The following is an 18,157-nucleotide window of genomic DNA, read 5'->3' on the forward strand; positions in this document are numbered from 1 at the left end:
GCAAATTGTGGGTGAATAAATCACCAACTGAATGAACAAAGTACTATATTCAACCTTCATGCAATGGTGCAATTATTAAAGAACACACTTGTTTTATAGTCTTACAAGCCTGTTAATCACTCAACTCAAAGATACACTAAGTACACATAATATCATGGCAGTCTGTGACATTCTTTGCTAATAAAAAGTGTCTTTCATAATTGAAAATATTGAGAATTACTTATCTAATTTAACTCTCTCATTGTGAAAATGAAAATACAGAAGGATTGCATTCACTTACCCAATGTTGCAAACTTTATCAGGGGTAGTGGGGCCAACAGCCAGTACCAGGACCTTAGTGCTTGACTTTTCTAATTTTCTGATGTTTCACCTCCCCAAATTTCACAATACAGCCTGTGAAAACAAGATTGAAGGCAAAATAGCTTGCAGAGAAAACAGAATTATGATTGTCAAGGGGGATGGGAGGAGATGGGGAAGGGATGGACTGGGAGTTTGGGATTATGAGATGTGAACTATTATATGAAGTATTAGTCACTCAGTTGTATCCAGCTCTTTGTGATCCCATGAACTATAGCCTGCCAGGCTCTTTGTCCATGGAATTCTCCAGGCATGAATACTGGAGTGTGTTACCATTCCCTTCTCCAGGGGATCTTCCTGACCAGGGATCAAACCCAGGTCTCCCACATTGCAGGCAGATTCTTTACAGTCTGAGCCACCAGGGAATGGATAAACAATAGGTTCTATTGTATAGCACATGGAACTATATTCAATATCCTGGGTAAACCATAGTGGAAAAGAACATAAAAAAGAAAATATACATATGTATAACTGAATCACTTTGCTGTACAAAAGAAATTAACACAACATTGTAAATCAACTATATTTCAATTTTAAAAAGAATATGTACGTATATATATATATATATATATATGTATGTATATATATACATATATATATTTGTATTTGTGTCTCCCTTAAGCCTAGGAAGCAGCAGCAGCAAAGTGGCCTATGTCTGGTACCCAAGCAGCCAAATGAAAAATAATGCAAGGCAGTAAGCAGGCAGGCTGGATGGATCAGCATGTAATCATGTCACAGGGCACAATGAAGCTGTCAAGTTTCTGTCCAACATAGGGCCTGGTGACATCAAATGCTGAGCCATGGGCTAAAGGTATAAAAATTTTCTGCAGTCAATTGGGAATGCATGTAAGAATTAAAGATTTTAAAATTTAAAAAATAAAAAACTAAAATTAAAAAAAAAAAAAACTTCCAAATAGTATATGATTCCTAGGAAGGCAGTCTTCTCAAAATCACTATGTCCCTAGTGCTTAGCACAGTGCTTGGAACATAGTTGCTACTTAATAAATATTTACTGATAAAATGAGTAAATTAAAAATGGGAATTGAGTTTCTCGGGTCTTGAAAGGACTTCTCTCAAAGCTACCTACAGCAGTAAACTTTTTGTAGATACACCTGTCTGATGCTAAATGAGTACCCCATGGTCTCGGTTCTGCTACCTCAATATGCAAATTATCAGGCAGGACAACAGTTAAGGAAAGAGGGGAATACCCAAAGGGAACTCTTCCAGCAGGTTGTAGATGAGAGGACAAGTTGGATTCCACCTGACACTAAAATAAAAGACACCAGGTAAGAAGTTCACAAGCACAAACAGGCCTTTCAAGCTTAGGCCCCTAAAAGAGTGCAGGCACTGCTCCCACATCTGGGAGCTATACCCACAGGAAGGCTTTTTGTAAAGACTTTCTTTTGTTTTCCTTTAGATTTTTATTTTATATTCCTTATAATGTGATTCCTTCCAGATAAATACAGTAGAATTAGGTAGACAGATGTGTGATTGTTTCCAGGTTCCACAATCCCCAGGGATGGACCCTGAGCCACGAACACTCCTGAGAAGTTCTGATCTTATGAATTTATCTTTTCTCCATAATGAGGTTGGGAACCTTGAGATTTTAAAACAATTTCTTCAACTCTTCATTTGCCTTTGCTTGTTTAGACTCAGATTTAGTGGCCATTTCAAGGTGGGAATTTTCTGATCTTTCACCTGCTTGGATGCTATTTCATGATACCTCTTTATTCAAGTTTTCATGTCATTAATTTCCCCTCTTTAATTGTGTTAGAAGCCAGTGTCCTTTAATGCTATCCATTGAATTTCCCAGGAGTGAATGCCTTTTTTTTTTTCATCTTGCAAACATCTCCTAATTAATGGTTACCACCGCCTCCTCATTAATGCTCAACACAGGAGGCAATTAATGATCACTCATGCACCAGATGAGATTTTCAGGCACGGCTCACTCCAGTAGTGCTGCAGCTTTTGTGACCTCACTCAAAATTCTGTTTCTATGTCCTTTCTACAAAGGGATGGAGGCCACAATTTCACTTTCTCTACTTCTCCCAAGAAACAGACAACAGACTCTTTCCAACAGTCAATGAACATTTTCAAGTCTTCTCCATGTATGTATACACACATACACACACATTTTAAGTTCAAAAGCAATACAAAGGCACCACAGTCCTTCGGGTATCTCCCTCTAGCTATTATCTCCACTCTGCATCTCTTTATAGTCAACCAGCTTGCATGAGTAATCTACACTCACTTTCCCTACTTCTGGTGTAATTGAGTAAAATCTGGTTACCGAAATACACTTGAAGTGAAGTGAAGTCACTCAGTCGTGCCCGACTCTTTGTGACCCCATGGACCTGCACCAAGCTCCTCCATCCATGGGATTTTCTAGGCAAGAGTACTGGAGTGGGTTGCCGTTTCCTTCTCCAGGGAATCTTCCTGACCCAGGGATTGAACCCAGGTCTCCCACATTGTAGACAGACGCTTTACCATCTGAGCCACCAGGGAAGTCCTCCTGTAATTATTCACTAAGCTCAGCACTTATCACTAAATGCAAAAATCTTTGAATTCCATGTGGCATATATTTCCACTGATCATTTTTGTTATTAACTATTCTGATGATGTTTATACTATCACTCTTTTTTTTGACATGGCTCTCATCAAATTTCTTAGATTTTTATCCTCATTTTCATTCACTTGACTCTATCGATCACTTAAATATTGATATATTCCAGGCTTCTTCCTTGGCTCTTTCCTAAAATCAATCTGGGAAAAATCACCTACTCTTCTGTTGTTTTTTCCTGATCACTTTCCAAATCGGTATGTGTCTTGTGGTACATTATGTTTCCTGAATCCAAGTTCATTATTTGGCTTCCTATAGAAAACCTCCACTTAGATGACCCACAGATAACTCATATTTAACATTTCTTCCCACCAAGGAAAATATTTTTCAGTTATATTTATCATCTACACACCTCAAATTTATTCCTCTTCCAATGTTTTTAATTGCCCACATGGCTCAGATGGTAAGGAGACTACCTGCAATGTGGGAGACCCAGGTTCAATCCCTGGGTTGGAAAGATCCCCTTGAGAAGGGAATGGCAACACACTCTAGTACTCTTGCCTGGAAAATCCCTTGGACAGAGGAGCCTGGTGGGCTACAGTCCATGGGGTCGCAAAGAGTCGGACACGACTGAGTGACTTCACTTTTTTCTTTCTTTCCAATGTTCTTAGTGAAAAGCATCACTATGCGTCAGTTGTTCATCTCAGAAATGCAGAAGTCAGTCTTGATTCCTTCAGATCCTTCATCCCATGAAACACAATCAAATCTTGTCAACACTCCTAATTTTCTCTTAAACTCTTATCTTTCTTTCCCTCTAATAGTTTATCCCCATCAATATGAAACCCAAAATATTTATCACAACCATCCAATGCCCATTTACTTAACTGATGTTCAGTGTGTTGCCCACTTTGTTCTAAACATGGTGCAACATGCTTTTCATGTTTAAGCCCGAGGTTACCACTGTACTGTCACATCATTTGTGCTGCACAAGGGTACCCAGGTATGTTATTTTCTTTCTGCGAGTAGTCCATCTGCATTGTCATCTGTCAGACCCATTACCACTATAAGGAAATGACTGAATTGGCCTGAAGAACTTTTTTTTTCCCCCTGGAGAAACTGTATGTTAGATGGACTTGAGGTGAGGAAGAGAAATAAGGGTAATAGACTGCCCAGGAAGTCTCCCAGCCCAGCTAAGAAAAGCTGGACTAGATTGGGCTGAAGTTACTCAAATACTTTTGGAGTGTACTTACTAAATACTTGAACCCAAAGAAATTCTTCTTTGGTATAGAATCTAAATCCTGAGTTAAACTTGCAAGACAAAAATGATGAAGCTCAAATATTTTTGACCCTCATCTCAACAAGGGAAAGTGCCCATGTCTTTATATGTAGTGTGCTCACACTGAAAGAGGGAAAGAGAACTAAAAGCAATGCTAACATCTCTTTATTTTTTTTTTATTTCTGTAAGCTTCCTCTTGCCTAACACTACTCCTAGGTCATCCCCTATACTAAAATTCAAATTGTTTTCTCAATATATCCTTCAGTGGCTGTTCCCAACCTGCTGAAAATGTCACCCTTACAGAGATTATTTTTTCAAACTAACTTTCCAGTCTAATGCTCCTCTCTGCCCATTCTTGACCGTATAGCTAATTTTTCTCTCTCACTTAGGAAATCTCCCTAGAATTTGAAACTCAGCACGGAAATAAAATATATCCATTTCCTCCTCTCCCAGGAAAGCCAGACCCAGTTCCAACCATAAGATATACAACCTGATTTGGTTACTATGGCCACCTGATGTGAAGAGTAGACTCACTGGAAAAGGCCCTGATGCTGGAAAAGATCAAAGGTAAGAGAAGAAGAGGTAGGCACAGGACGAGATGGTTGGATGGTATCAGTGACTCAATGGACATGAGTTTGAGCAAACTCTGGGAGATGGTGAAGGACAGGGAGCCTGGCGTGCTGCAGTCCATGGGGTAAAAAAGAGTCAGAAACAACTTAGTGAATGAACAATAGTGACAACTCTACGAAATCACAGTTATTCATTATCAAATCTGGTTGTTTCAGCTGTTTACCAGCAATGTTACAACTGAATGGCTCCTAAACAACTGCCCTAAAATCCAGTTTCTAAAACACTATCTTTCAATTTCATAACAAGAACAATAACAACTACCATTATATAAGAATTATTCTATACTGAGCAATGTTCAAAACTGCCTATAAATTGGGCACTACTATCGAAGAAGTAAATCTTCAAAATCCTCCAAGCTAGGCTTCAACAGTATGTGAACTGAGAACTTCCACATGTACAAGCTGGCTTTAGAAAAGGCAGAGGAACCAGAGATCATGTTACCAACATCCACTGGGTCACAGATAAAGCAAGAGAATTCCAGAAAAATGTCTACTTTTGCTTCATTGACTGTGCTAAAACCTTTGACTGTGTGGATCATAACAAACTATGGAAAATCCTTCAAGAGATGGGAATATCAGACCACCTTACTTGCCTCCTGAGAAATCTGTATGCAGGTCAAAAACCAACAGAACCAGACATGGAACAATAGACTGTTTCAAAATTGGGAAAGGAGTATGTCAAGGCTGTATATTGTCACGCTGCTTATTTAACTTTTATACAGAGTACATCATGCGAAATGCTGGGCTGGATGAAGCACAAGCTAGAATCAAAATTGCCAGGGGAGGTCTCAATGTCCTTTTATATATTCCATAGACACAGTCTTGCTGGTTGATCGTGTAGATTTTATATGAAGTTTGTACAGCTGGCAGGAAGGTTTGGGGTTTTCTTCCTGAGCCACAACTGCCCCTGGGTTTCAACTGTGCTTTTAATTCCACCTCTGCATGTAGATCATCTATTGGGGTTTACTTCTGAGGCTGCCCTGGAGGACTTGGGTCTGCCCCAGTGAGGGCAAGGTGTGGAGGTGGTGCAGCTGCTTGGGTCACAGGGGCTCTGGGTGCACCAGGTACTCAGGGGAATTGGCAGCTTAGGGCAGCAGGAAATATAGTGCTCTAGAAGGGTATGGCAATACATATTGGCCAATATACTCCAGTATTCTTGCCTGGAGAACTCCACTGACAGATAAGCCTGGCAGGCCTCAGTCCACAGGGTCACTAAGAGTTGGACACAACCAAAATGACCCCATGTGCATAGACACAAGACTTTTTTTGTCTGTGGTAGCTCTGGTGGCAGCTCTGCCCCAGTGAGGGTTGAGCATGAAGGTGGCACAGCTACTTGGGTTGTGGGGACCCTGATGGTGCCAAGTGTGCAGGGACACAGATTGCCTTAGCCACAGGAGTTTTAATATATAAAAGAATATTGAGGGATCCCATGAAAGAAAACACACTAGTTCTGATAGCTGTGACCACTGGACACAAGAACAAGGAGTAGGACAAGATTAGAGTCTGAGCTGCCCCCACAGCAGATCCAGAGACCAGAGTGGTGCTGGAGGGCAGATTAGGGAGGTGAGGTGGACTGTGACTCCCAGCGAGCAAAAGGACGCTGACAGTAGAGACTCAAGAAAAACATTTATTATTTTTATGTTTTAATTTTTGTAGTTTCTTTTGTATTTTTCTTTTCTTTTCTTTTTTCTTCTGTGGTAGTTGTCAATTTTATTAGCACTGTGAAGTGTAATTAAGATTTTGAGTGTTTTTTTTTTTTTTTCAATCACACTTTTCACTGCTTTATAAACCTCTGCCTCTATGTTGGGCTTTTGCAGCTTTGTGGAGTTTTCCTTTTCTTCTTTTTTTTTTTTCTGTTTCTTTTATTTTAAGTTTTAAAACCTATTATTATTTTTTTCTACATTTATTCCTTTGTTTTTCCTATTATTCTTTTCCCCTTGCAGTTACTCTTTAATATATACAAATCTTCTTTATCTATCTCTATTTAACTTCATACTTCTTTCTTTCCTTTCTTTTTCTTACCGTATTTGTTGGTTTTGTTTTCATTGCTTCATTCCCTGCTTGGCACCTTGCCTTAGTTTTGTTTTCCAATTTGTGATTTAGTTAGTTTTGTTTTTAACTGATAGATATCATTCTTGGTTTCCTTTGTTCACAGGGTCAATCTATTGTACTTTATTTTTGTTGGACTATTTTGATTTTGTTTATGGGTATATATGTATATGTGTAAATTCCATTATTTTAATTATTATTTGCCTGATTTATTTGATTTATTTGCCTGATTATTTGCCATTGGTCTGGGGTTCATTTTTGGTTTCTCACTTTCGGGTATTTGTTTTAATCTAATTTAATGCCATAATAAACCACATGTGGAATCTCCATTCCTGGCCAGATATCAAGCCCTGAGCCTTTGGAGTGGGAGCACTGATTTCAAGACCCTAGACTACCAGGGAACTCCTAACCCTAGGGAGTAGCAAATAGTAAGAACTCTCACAAAGGAAACCACTTGAATACAAGACCCAGCATCACTCAACTACCATAGCACCCTGTTCAGGATGCTGCATCCAAACAATAAACAAGACAAAAATACAAACCCAATCATCAGCAGACAGGATTACCACCTCGCTCAGCTGTGCCCATCAGAGGAAAAAAAAAGCAACTCAGGACAAATCTCACCCTATGCAAAGCTTACACAAACCATTGGACCAACCTTAGGAGGGCAGAAACCAAAATAAAAAAGAATTCAACCTTGAAGCCTGAGGAAAGGTTGGGGAAAGCCTGGGGAAACAAATATAATAAGTTTTAAAAAATAATGAAAAGGCAGAGAAATACTGCAGAAATGAAGGAATAAACTAAAAACACAGAAATGCAAATAAATGAAGAGGAACTAGGCAAACTACCTGAAAAGGAATTCAGAATAATGATAGTAAAGATGATCAAAAACCTTGAAAATAGAATGAAGAAAATGCAAGAATCAATTAACAAAAACCTAGAAGAATTAAAGAATAAACACACAGAGACAAACAACACAATTACTGAATTTAAAAATACTCTAGAAAGAATTAATAGCAGAATATCTGAAGCAGAAGAAAGGATCAGTGAGCTGGAAGATAAAATGGTGGAAATAACTGCCGAAGAGCAGAATAAAGTCAAAAGAATGAAAAGATCTGAGGATAGTCTCAGAGACCTCTGGGACAATATTAAGTGCCCCAACATTCAAATTTATAGGGGTCCCAGAAGAAGAAGAGGAAAAGAAAAGTGTATGAGAAAATTTTTGAAGAGACTGTAGTTGAAAATTTCCCCAACAAGAAAAAGAAAATAGTCAGTGAAGTCCAAGAGGCGCAGAGTCCCAAACAGGATAAACCCAAGGAGAAACATGCCAAGACACATACTAATCAAACTAACAGAGCTTAAAAACAAAGAAAGAATACTAAAAGCAGCTAGGGAAAAGCAACAAGTAACCTACAAGGGAAGCCCCATACATTTAACAGCTGATCTTTAAGCAGAAACTCTGAAGGCCAGAAGGGAATGGCAGGATATATTTAAAGTACTGAAAGGGAAAAATCTACAACCAAGGTTATTCTACCCAGCAAGGATCTCATTCAAAATTTATGGGGAAATCAAAAGCTTTTCAGACAAGCAAAAGTTAAGAGAATTCAATACCAACAAACCAGCTTTACAACAAATGTTAAAGGGACTTCTATAGTGGGAAATATAAGAGAAGAAAAAGATCTATGAAAACAAACCCCAAACAATTAAGAAAATGGCCATTCAGTTCAGTTCAGTTACTCAGTCATGCCTGACTCTTTGTGACTGAATGGACTACAGCATGCCAGGACTCCCTGTCCAGCACCAACTCCCGGAGTTTACTCAAATTCCTGTCCATTAAGTCGGAGATGCCATCCAACCATCTCATCCTCTGTCGTCCCCTTCTCTTCTCGCCTTCAATCTTTCTCAGCATCAGGGTCTTTTCTTTTTTTTTTTTTTTAATTTTAGTTTTTTATTTTTTAAATTTTAAAATCTTTAATTCTTACATGCATTCCCAAACATGAAAATGAGTCAGCTCTTTGCATCAGGTGTCCAAAGTAGTGGAGTTTCAGCTTTAGCATCAGTCCTTCCAATAAACACTCAGGGATGATTTCCTTTAAGATGGACTGGTTTGATCTTCTTGCAGTCCAAGGGACTCTCAAGAGTATTATCCAACACCACAGTTTAAAAGCATCAATTCTTTGGTGCTCAGCTTTTTTAAAGCCCAACTCTCACATCCATACATGACTACTGGAAAAACCATAGTTTTGACTAGATGGACCTTTGTTGACAAAGTAATGTCTCTACTTTTTAATACAGTCTAGGTTGGTCATAGCTTTTCTTCCAAGGAGTAAGTGTTTGTTTGTTTGTTTGTTTGTTTGTTTCATGGCTGCAGTCACCATCTGCAGTGATTTTGGAGCTCAAAAAACTAGTCTGCTACTGTTTCCACTGTTTCCCCATCTATTTCCCATGAAGCTATGGGACCAGATGGGACCATGATCTTTGTTTTCTGAATGTTGAGCTTCAAGCCAACTTTTTCACTTTCCTCTTTCACTTTCGTCAAGAGGATATTTAGTTCTTCACTTTCTGCCATAAGGGTGGTGTCATCTGCATATCTGAGGTTATTGATATTTCTCCCAGCAATCTTGATTCCAGTTTGCGCTTCATTCAGCCCAGCATTTCTCATGATGTACTCTGCATATAAGTTAAATAAGCACGATGACAATATACAGCCTTGACGTACTCCTTTTCCTATTTGGAAACAGTCTGTTGTTCCATGTCCAGTTCTAACTATTGCTTCTTGACCTGCATACAGATTTCTCAAGAGACAATAGGAACATATATATCAATAATTACTTTAAATATAAATGGATTAAATGCTCTAACCAAAAGGCACAGACTGGCTGAATGGATACAAAAACAAGACCCACATATATGTTGTCTACCCACTTCAGACCTAAAGACATGTATAGACTGAAAATTAGAGGATGGAAAAGTATATTCCATGCAAATAGAAAGCAAAAGAAAGCTGGAGTAGCAATCCTCATATCAGACAATACAGACCTTAAAGTAAATAATATTACAAGAGATAAGGAAGGACACTACATAATGTTCAAGGGAGCAATCCAAGAGGAAGCTATAACAACTGTAAGTATATATGCACCCAACACAGGAGCATCTCAATACATAAGATAAACAGTAACAGACATAAAAGGAGAAATTGATAGTAACACAAAAATAGTAGGAGGCATTAGCACCCCACTTACACCAATGGACAGATCATCAAAACAGAAAATTAATAAGGAACACAAGTCTTAAATGATATTACACAAGATGGATCTCATTGATATCTTCAAGACATTCCATCCAAATCCAGAATATACCTTCTTCTCAAGTGCACAATGAGCATTTTCCAGGATAGACCACATCTTGGGTGACAAATCAAGCATTACTGACTCAATGGAAATGAGTTCTGAGCAAGCTCTGGGAGATGGTGAATGACAGGGAAGCCTGACATGCTCCAGTCCATGGGGTCACAAAAAGTTGGACACGACTGAGCAACTGAACAACAACAAACTGGAGAAGGAAATGAAAATCTATTCCAGTATTCTTGCTTGGAAAATTCCATGGACAGAGGAGACTGGCAGGCTACCATCCATGAGGTCACAAAGAATTAGGCATGACTGAGAGATTGAGCACACACTATTACCAAAACTTTACTGATAGAACAATAGGCACACAGAAACCAAGAGATTACCCAAGATCACACACTAGTAAATGTTAGAAGCATGCTTTTAAACTAGGTTACCTGGGTCTCAAGTCCATACTCAACTTTGTTATTCTTGTCCCTTTTTTACTCTAAGGCCAGAGGTAAAATTCATCTGATATTTCACTTTTCTCCCCAACAGATTTTCAAGATGCTTTAATTAAAGACACACCTTATAATATCTGAATCTAAACCCCATATTTGAAACATCAATAGCTACTAGCTTCACCTGGCTATTGAGTTATTATAATACAGCTAGTACAACTGACCAATTGAATTTTTAATTTTATTAACTTTTAATTTAAATTTAAAAACCACATTTACTGATGACTACTATCTTGGGCTGAAACTCCAGTACTTTGGCCACCTCGTACGAAGAGTTGACTCGTTGAAAAAGACTCTGATGCTGGGAGGGATTGGGGGCAGAAGGAGAAGGGGACAACAGAGGATGAGATGGCTGGATGGCATCGCTGACTCGATGGACGTGAGTTTGGGTGAACTCCGGGAGTTGGTGATGGGCAGGGCGGCCTGGCGTGCTGCGATTCATGGGATCGCAAAGAGTTGGACACAACTGAGCAACTGAACTGAACTGAATGAGGAAAAGTAGCCCTCTTTAAAGTGAACTTGAAAAGGGTCAGAGCCTCAAATGATATGGCTGATATAGTGTTATATTCAAAATATAAAAAGAATTCATACATTAATATAAAAAACCCAATCTGATTTTTTAAATGGGCAGAAAACCTGAGTATGCATTTTCCAAAGAAGATATACAGATGGCCAACAGGCACATGAACAGATGTCCAACATCACTAATGATAAAGAAAATGCAAATTAAAACCACAATGAGATATCACCTTACACCTGTCATAAAAGTTATTATCCAAAAGTCTACAAATAACAGTGTTGGTGAGGATATGGAGAAAAGGGAACCCTTGTATACAGTTGGTGGGAATTTAACTTGGTGCAGCTGCTATGGAAAACAATGGAGTTTTCTCAAAATATTAAGACTAGAACTATAATATGATCAAGCAATTCCACTTTAGTGTATTTATCCAAGGGAAATGAAAACACTAATTCAAAAAGATATATGCACCCCTATGTTCACAGCAGCATCATTTGCAATACCCAAGACATGGAAGCAATTTAAATGTCCACTGACATGTGAATGGATAAATAAGATATAGTAAACACACATGCAGTGGAATATTACTCAGTCATAAAAAGAATGAAATTTTCCCATTTGTAAAAACATAAATGGACCTGGAGGGTGTTGTGCTTAGTGAACTGTCAGGTAGAAAAAAACAAATACTGTATTTACTTATATGTGGAATCTAAAAAAGAAAACAAACATATAGTAAATCAAAAACACACTCACAGATACAAAATCAAACTAATGGTTACCATAGGGGAATGGAGGAGAAATATAAAATAAGTGAAGGGAATTTAAAAGTACAACCTACTAGTTGTAAAATAAATGAGTTATGGGGATGTAATGTATAGAACAGGAAAAATATTCTACATTTTATAATAACTTCGTATTGTGTTTAATCTATAAAAATATCTAATCAGCCCCCACTTACCCATGTACAACCACTAACTACATGTTTCCCATAGAACTAGGAAATTAACAGCTAATATTTATAATTCTGATTTAAACTGTTTTTATGGGAGATGGTATGACCTCTATTTTATAGATAAAAGGCTTGAGCACATGAAAAGCTTTTTATTATAACCCAGGCCCATTTAGTTCTAAAATCATACACTTTCCTTGTTGACCTTCCATGAAAAGCAATATGGAAGGCTTCGATCTTTACCTATCCTTCAAATGTTTCCTTCTGAGACATCTATTATTTAGATCCTATTTTAGTTTGAGTACCCATTTCTGTGGCCAAATGTCCAGACCATACAGGATCCCATGACCTGTGAAGATTCTATCCTCTTCTCAGCTGTTGTCTTCCATAGGCATTAACCCAGTGGTAACTCTAGAATTTCCACATGGGAAAGAAGTATATGTATGGTGATCTGGTTGGAGATCTACTGAGGGAATCTCTTTTGAAGCTGCATCTCCATATCAAGATTTTAAGCACATGGGTCTTGCTATGGTTTACATGAAAGTTTCAACATGCTAATTGCTGGCATATTTTTAAATTTTTATTCTTATTGAAGTAAAATTTATGTATAAAGAAATGTACATCATAAGGGTATAAATTTAATGAGTTTTGACAAAAGTTAGACAACTCTAACCAATACCCAAATCAAGATATAGAATATTTCTAACATCCCAGAAGAAAGTTTCCTTGTTACTCCTTCCCAGTCAATCCCTCAAGGCAACCCCTTGCCTAGGTAACCACTGTTTTGATTGTTTTGTCTGTTCTTGAAATTCACTGAAATGGAATTATAAGTACATACTCTTTTGTCTCTGGTTTCACTCATTCAACCTTGTGTACATAACATTGATCTATTAATTGATGAGAACATTTTTCCCCATTAGCCTTAAAAAAAATAAGGTAAATCCTGTCATCTGCAACAACATGGATCAATCTATAGGACATTATGCTAAGTGAAATAAACGAGACACAAACGAAAAAATACTAAATTACACCTACATGGGGAATATTCGATAGTAGAACTCATAGAAGCAGAGCACAGAGTGGTGGTGAAAAAGCACTGGGGGTGCGAAATGACAAGGTCTTGGTCAAAGGGTACAAAGTTTCAGTTATATTGGGTGATCAAGCCCTAGAGATGTATTGCACATCACATGGCTACAGTTAACAGCACTGAATTGTACACTTAAAATGTGCTAAAAGAGTAGATCTTATGCTGTGTTTTTATCTAAACAAACAAATAAACTGGGAGAAACCTTTATAGGCAATGGATATGTTTATGGCATTGACTGTGATTATGATTTCATGGATGTATACTTATCTCCAAACTCATCATCCTGTATACATTAACTAGTTACAGTGTTTTGTATGTCAATAATACCTCAATAAAGTGGTTTAAAAAAGGATGGGGCTATGTTTTAGCATATATCAGTAATTCATTTTGCTGAGTAGTATTACAATGATTGGATACAGCATAATTTGTTTTCCATTCTCCTGTTAAGGGTTACCTGAGTTGTTCCTATCTTGAGGGTAGTTTTTTAAAGCTGTTGTAAATGTTTCGTACAAGTTCCTTCTGTGGACATATATTTTCATTTCTCCTAGGAAAAAGAGCCTAGGAGTCAAAATGCTGGGTCACAGGTAGATGTATGTTTAAGCACGAGAAACTGCAAGATAGTTTTCCAAAGTGGTTGCAATATTTTATACTCTTACAGCAAAGTACAGGAGCTTTGGTTTCTCCAAGTACTCATAAAGCTTTGCTGTTGTCAATCTATTTAATTTTAGCCACTGTGGTGGGTGTGTAGTGGTATCTCACTATAATTTCAATATGCATTTCCCTGATGACTAGTGAAATTGAACATCTTTTCATATGCTTAGTCAGGTTGGACTATTTTTATACTGGTAGGCTATAAATATCTTCTGCCACTATTAGCCTGATGTATTTTTTAATTGAGGATGGCAGGGCTAATGGAGGTTATAGGATGGCCTAATGCCCTTCTGTAAAGCAACCTCTTGCCATGTCTACCTTAAGCTAAGACTCTGCTGCTACTGCTGCTGCTTCCACCACTCCCTTGAAAACTATAAAATAGTGGTCTTTTTGCTTCAGCAATTACTTTCTCAAGTATCAGGATTATAGTTCTATTTTTCAATTATCTTATAAATCAACCCAAAGTTAATGTTCCTCCATGCAGGACTTAAACCTTAGTTTCCAGACAAGAAAAAAGGAGGGGATCAATTTTTGAAATTCACAGTTTATATATATTCCTATGTTCCCATGATCAGCCTACAACACTGTAGATGGTATTAACACTGCATAACTGTGTTGCAATTTAGGTTTTGCTGAGTTTGGACAATGGAATCTCAAAAAATAACTTAAAAATTAGGAAAAAAAAAAGCAACAAAGATAGGGAAAAATCAAATAGATGAAGATGAAGCACCATGGTTACCTTTTCAATGCAGAAATGCCTATACCTGATGGGAATGAGTTTAGCTCAAATTATCTTAGTATAATCTTGTTCTCTTCCAGTCAAATGAATTTTTGTACAGTAAGCTTCAGGTAGCAGCAGCAGCAAGCTTCAGGTAAAGGGAGGATTAACAGTCACCTGGATACTTGTCAGAAGCTTAAATGTTATAACCAGAAGGGATCTGCAGGGTCATCTAATACAACTCCCTGCAGAGTGCAAGAACCATGTCACAGAACCCAGAAATGTTCCCATCTTTTAAAGTCCATTGATCAGAGTGAGAGTCTTTGGAACTATAAAGAAATAAATCTATTGTCTTCTACATGTTAGCATTTCCTAAGTTACAAAAGTGCTATCTGCCTTCTACCACAACTCAGATTTGACTCGCTAGTTTTCTTCAGCCATTTCTTATAGAAACCGTAGGTTATCAAGGTCATCTTCCTTTATCATTCAGTTTATAAATATACTCCCTATAAGTCTCCCACAAACTTTATATTATGTAATTCATCTGACCAGCACAGGTAATAGTGGGACTGTAACCTAGAAATGATATAACATACTCTCCCATTACATTAGCCTTTCGGTCAAAACATCAGCATTCACTGGTTTTACCACTGAAAGTGAAGTCGCTCAGTCATGTCCAACTCTTTACGACCCCGTGGACTGTAGCCTTCCAGGCTTCTCTGTCCATGGGATTCTCCAGGCAAGAATACTAGAGGGGGTTACCATTTCGTTCTCCAGGGGATCTTCCCGACCCAGGGATTGAACCCGGATCTCCCGCATTGGAGGCAGATGCTTTAACCTCTGAGCCACCAGGGAAACCTCTTGGGCTTTTTCACAAGCAGTCACTTCAACCTCAGCTTCCTCAGTTTAATCTTTTTTTTTTTTTTTTTGGAGGGAGGAGATATTGTGTACAGAACTTCTCATTAGCCTTTATTATACTTTATCTTCTTAGTTTCAGTCCACTGTTCTAACCTGCCAAAGCTCTGTTGCACCCTGTGAAAATACTTCGTAATTTCACTCTTCATTTTTGCTGGAAAATCTTTCCATTACATCTCAGCACACTTCTCTTCTTTAGAACCTAGAATCTAAAGGATACAATGGAATCATTCCTTGTCGTCTCTTCAGGGTAAACATCAGTATTTACTATCCAGGACCTTCAGAATGAGGAAAATGATAGAACAATGTGTTGCAATTTTAATGAGCACAGAACATCATATAGGGATATTTTTGTCTCACTAAATTCCTGATATGATATCATTTTACTTATTTTTCTTTGTTTTTCAGAGACAGGTAATGGCAATGAATCAAAATTCTGTGTAACTCACCAGTCAGAATGTCTGCGATCCAAAAATCTGCAAGCAATAAATGCTGGAGAGGGTGTGGAGAAAAGGGAACCCTCCTACACTGTTGGTGGGAATGCAAACTAGTACAGCCACTTTGGAGAACAGTGTGGAGACTCCTTAAAAAACTCGAAATAGAACTACCTTATGACCCAGCAATCCCACTGCTGGGCATACACACCGAGGAAACCAGAATTGAAAGAGACACATGTACCCCAATGTTCATCGCAGCACTGTTTATAATAGCCAGGACATGGAAACAACCTAGATGTCCATCAGCAGATGAATGGATAAGAAAGCTGTGGTACATATACACAATGGAGTATTACTCAGCCATTAAAAAGAATTCATTTGAATCAGTTCTGATGAGATGGATGAAACTGGAGCTGATTATACAGAGTGAAGTAAGCCAGAAAGAAAAACACCAGTATAGTATACTAACACATATATATGGAATTTAGAAAGATGGCAATGATGACCCTGCATGCAAGACAGGAAAAAAGACACAGATGTGTATAATGGACTTCTGGACTCAGAGGGAGAGGGAGAGGGAGGGATGATTTGGGAGAATGGCATTGTAACATGTATACTATCATGTAAGAATCGAATTGCCAGTCTATGTCCGTCGCAGGATACAGCATGCTTGGGGCTGGCACACGGTGATGACCCAGAGAGATGTTATGGGGAGGGAGGTGGGAGGGGGGTTCATGTTCGGGAATGCATGTACACCCATGGTGGGTTCATGTCAATGTAGGCAAAACCAATACAGTATTGTAAAGTAAAATAAAGTAAAAATTAAAATTAAAATAAAATAAAATTTTCACTGTTAAGTATAAAAAAAAATTCTGTGTAACTAAGGGTCAAAATTAACTGGATTCAATTTAATTGGGACTTTATTGGAATATAATGTAATCAAATGACTATTTGAATTTCAACTGATAATATTATTGATTCATCAAGAAAAAAAAATAGCAGGTCAAAAAGTTCCATTGGAAACCAATGTCTCCCACCCTTGGAAGGAGAAGAGTGGAGTGACTTTGCTCCTAGATCTCCCCTCCTCAGTTCCTCAACATCAGAGCTTTTGAAAAGGCTAACTTTGTATAAATACTTTATGTTTGCAACAGTGACACAGGTGAATGAGAGTTTACTAAAAAGTCATCTATAAAGAAAAGATTTTAAATGTTATAATGCAAATATTCTTCATGGAAATTTGAGATCTCCCACATTACCACTCAAGAGACTGTATTACCAAATGAGAATTCATGATGAGTTTGTCAACACTCTAAAGCTGCATTTCACAAAAGGTATGATGCACACCCCTCCACACTTGCCTTTAAACTCAAATTTCCATGGTTTAACTAGAACTCTCATTGTCTAAAGCTAATCAGAAATTTCTCTGAATCTTAACTTATATCTTACTGCATGGCCTCTCTTTACTCTTATCATTATCCAAAATCTTGGTTTGGATAAAAGTCTAGTAATTACATGTACTCAACCAAAGGAAGTTTAAGTCTGAAAAATAATTGCCCTCTGATGAATACTAATCAGGCAAAGAGTATACTCTTTGACCAGAAACAACTAAAGACCTTGGACAAGTTCATTAAAGGCAAATTCAGCTTTTGATTATATATGTTGATCTCTTTGAATTTATCCATTACCTACAATATTTGTCATCTATCAAAATACATCATGAGAAACACTGGGCTGGATGAAACACAAGCTGGAATCAAGATTGCTGGGAGAAATATCAATAACCTCAGATATGCAGATGACACCACCCTTATGGCAGAAAGTGAAGAAGAACTAAAGAGCCCCTTGATGAAAGTGAAAGAGGAGAGTGAAAAAGTTGGCTTAAACCTCAACATTCAGAAAACTAAGATCATGGCATACAGTCCCATCACTTCATGGTAAATAGATGTGGAAACAGGGGAAACAGTGGCTGGCTTTATTTTTTTAGGCTCCAAAATCACTGCAGATGGTGATTGTAGCCATGAAATTAAAAGACACTTACTCCTTGGAAGAAAAGTTGTGACCAAACTAGACAGCATATTCAAAAGCAGAGACATTACTTTGCCAACAAAGGTCCATCTAGTCAAGGCTATGGTTTTTCCTGTGGTCATGTATGGATGTGAGAGTTG

The 18,157-nt window shown here is 37.9% G+C and overlaps 1 long non-coding RNA gene across 1 annotated transcript in view; it reads right to left on the minus strand.

The window, feature by feature from the left end:
* LOC138931174 (uncharacterized) overlaps positions 1 to 18,157 on the minus strand; it is a 375,684-nt gene that overhangs the window by 103,456 nt on the left and 254,071 nt on the right. Inside the window, exon 6 of the long non-coding RNA XR_011446440.1 lies at positions 281 to 393. This is a non-coding gene — a long non-coding RNA (uncharacterized lncRNA). The remainder of the gene's footprint in view (positions 1 to 280; positions 394 to 18,157) is intronic.

Source organism: Ovis canadensis, chromosome X, assembly GCF_042477335.2.
Source record: "Ovis canadensis isolate MfBH-ARS-UI-01 breed Bighorn chromosome X, ARS-UI_OviCan_v2, whole genome shotgun sequence".
Classification (NCBI taxonomy): domain Eukaryota; kingdom Metazoa; phylum Chordata; class Mammalia; order Artiodactyla; family Bovidae; genus Ovis; species Ovis canadensis.